This window comes from Pteropus vampyrus, unplaced genomic scaffold (assembly GCF_000151845.1).
Source record: "Pteropus vampyrus isolate Shadow unplaced genomic scaffold, Pvam_2.0 Scaffold761, whole genome shotgun sequence".
NCBI lineage: Eukaryota > Metazoa > Chordata > Mammalia > Chiroptera > Pteropodidae > Pteropus > Pteropus vampyrus.
In genome coordinates this window covers 9,032-12,249 of record NW_011889542.1, presented here as the reverse complement: position 1 = coordinate 12,249, position 3,218 = coordinate 9,032, and positions in this window count along the sequence as shown.

The window sequence follows — 3,218 nt, the reverse complement described above, 5'->3', positions numbered from 1 at the left end:
GGGGTGTAGCTCGGGAACCTTACCCCACAGGGCACACTTTGCTGGCTTCTGGGCAAAATTACAGCACGGACTTCAAACACGTTTGCTTTGCTTAGGGACCTTAACGGCTAGTGGAGCAGGACACAAAGAGCCCATTTTCTGTTGGATCCCGTAGGCCCCGCAAAGGCGGCACAGACTGAGAGGCTGGCATGCGTTTCGGAAGGCGCCCTAAAAGACCAGCCCTCTCCCAGATTCCTTCCTCACATTCAGCCACCTCTTCCTTCCCATGTTTTAATTTTATTTATTTATTTATTTTCCCCCACTATTGGAATCCCTGCATTCCACCGCTGCCTGCAGTGGGGAATATTTTTGTTTGCATCGAGACATAGCTATTTAACTAATTAATAAAGGTTTGGGGGTCTCATACCTAGTCACTGGTCGAATTTACAGTCTTATTAACATACCAAAGAGAATGTAATAAATCACTTGCGTATTTAGCAGACGTCGGCAGATTGATGGCGCCGTAAAATGTTGTATGTCCGATGAGGCAACCTGAAGCTTGTTCCGTACGTCCAGTGGATCCCAGGGAGCTTTAACTCTGTCTCTACGAGGTCTAACAGCACGGACGGACCGTTCACAAGCAACCCGTGGGTATCACAGAGGAACTCTCGCCCCACTGACCCCGCATGGCGACTCGAAGCGCCTCCTGGACCCTGACGGTTCTGCTTAGCTCCGGCGCTGTTTTCCAATCAGTGAGCTAATCCGTCTGCCAGCGCTGGCGCGAGTGGAGCCGGTTAACATGGGTCGTTTCCGATACGTTTTCCTGCTTTCGAAATGGGTGGGATCGACCACGTGAGTGTGGAACGCAGCATTGTCGTGTGTTTGTTTTGCCTGGTGTTAAAAACCAACTTCTCCCATTTTTTCTTGCTTTTCATTATCCTAATTTTATTTTCTTCTGAATCTTTTCTCATTTTCTCATATTCACTTGAATTTTGTCCTTTTTTTTTTTTCCTGAGAGTGTGGTTTCATCCCTCCCGTGAGGTACGCTGCTTCAGAATTCTGTGGACACAGCCAATGCCACCCTCACCTTGACTTTTGCCCTCGTGGTGTAAATTGTAGAAAAACATGTAGGATGCTGTGGGTTTTTTTTTTCCTCTTTGCTTCCAGTTTAGATTGGACTGCCCAATGTGATAAATGTTTAAATCTAAAAATGTCGCTAAAGCCACCATCACATGACATCTAAACGGGCACCTCCCGCTTTGGGGCCTCATGTTCACTGGAAGCTTCGTGGACGAGACTCGGTAACATTTAAACCACTTGTCCTCAGACGCCGCATCTCAGAAAGAAGGTGAGTCGACAGCAGAACCCGGGACTCCCAGAGAGAGGGCACAGCCCAGTCCCCAACAGAGAGCACGTCAACGCGGCAGACACGGTAGGCTCCGGATTACAGCATCCGCTCGTGTTTTACGTAGCTCTGAACTAAGCTGCCCCAATGCTAATCAACGCGACAGCGAACACGGCCGTAGAAGGAAGCTGAGCACACGCAGAGCTCTGTGGGAGAGCGCGTGCGAGGACGAATCAACGAGAAGCGCCTGGGTTATATTTTTTGTAACAGGAGTTGTGTTGACCACATCCTGTGGGGCCTGGGAGCCGGAGTCAGCGTTTTCACAAGCTCCCGGACAAATTTTACGCTGATGTTTGGGACTCCCCGCTCTACCTGAAGATGCCGGTATTATCATACTGTTATTTATGTGGCATAGTTCTTTTTGACCTCTTTAAAGTACGGTCAAAGAATACAAGCAGAAAGGGGAAAGAATAGTGAAGGAGAATGAAATTTATTCGGTCAAAAGCTTCAAAGCTGTTTCTACCTTGCCTTACGGTTTTAGAACATATTGAACTTTTAAGTTAACTTTTATGTAAAGCACTTCAAATTCTAGCCCTTATGGTAACTCATGACATTTCCAGACTCGGGTTCAATTAGAGGGTGTTGGATATTTATGTTCGTCTTCGAAAATGGAAAGTGGAGTGACTTGAAATACCTTAGCTGCTCCCTGTTCATCTCACCCATTAGCAATTTGCATGTTGCGTAAGGTGCGTCTCCTCACGTGCCAGCGCCAGGCTTCTGTCCCGGAGGCGGCGCCCGAGCTGCTCACAGAACTTGAACCTGGACCCGAACGGGTCAGCTCCCCTCCGACCTCGGTTCCGCTGGCCTCCTGTCCTTGTGCCGAAACCCTGAGGCGACGTGAGTGACGCTCACGCCACGGCTCAAAGCCAGCCGCCTCTGGCGCCCCCGGCCTGGTACCCAGGGCGCGTGGGGCTGCCCACCAGAGCGACCCAGGCTGCAGAAATCAAAGCCACGATGCAGCCGAACCCAGCCTTCGGGCCCCCTCCTGGGCCGTGTCCTACACAAGCCTGCTCGCTGCTTCCCTCCTAACCCTCCCCTTTCTGGAACCTTCTAGGCAGCTCACTCTGGAGGCCACTTCTCTTCTCCCGGGGTTCAGATCTGCCTCTGGTTTGGCCCCCTCCTGCCGCCCCAGGCGCAGGCCCTCTCTTCTGTGTCCACCTGATTAGCTCGTCACTGCCAGGACAGGGGTCTTTAAGCACCTGCTCGACCACACGCCCCGCCAAACCCTCCTTGGCTTCCCCCCCCGGTGGGAACTCGTCCCTTCCGCGCCCCCTGCCACCCCCATTCCGAGGCGGACTCCCTCCTCCTCGCCTTCCCTGGCTGTGCGTCGTGGCCGACATCTCCATCTGCAGCGTCCCGTGTTGGGCTGCACCGTGTCTCAAGCTCTCCGTGTTTCAGGGCCACCTCCTGAGCCTACGGTGACCTCTTCCTGCCCCGGACTCCGTACCCCGCACCGTCCACCCCCCTCACTCAGCACAGGGCTTTTTATAAAGTCTGTGTGGGATCCCGTCTCCCCTCGGATCAAGTGTGCTTGTGAGGGGAGAGCTGGGCTCTCCCGTGGGGCGGGCGCAGTGGGGACTCACGGGACGTGTGTGCCACACTCGTATCCACCTCCAGCGACAACCTATACGTGTGTGAAAGCTCTCCACTGTCAACGACCTCACCCACGTTCACAGCAACCTTTCTGGTCTGTGAGGCGGACATGACCGGCCTCACGGGGGACACAGTCCGGCCTCACAGGGGACACAGTCCGGCCTCATGGGAGACACAGTCCGGCCTCACGAGGATGCAGTCCGGCCTCGGAGAGGTGGAGTGAGCTGTGTGAAGCTAGTCC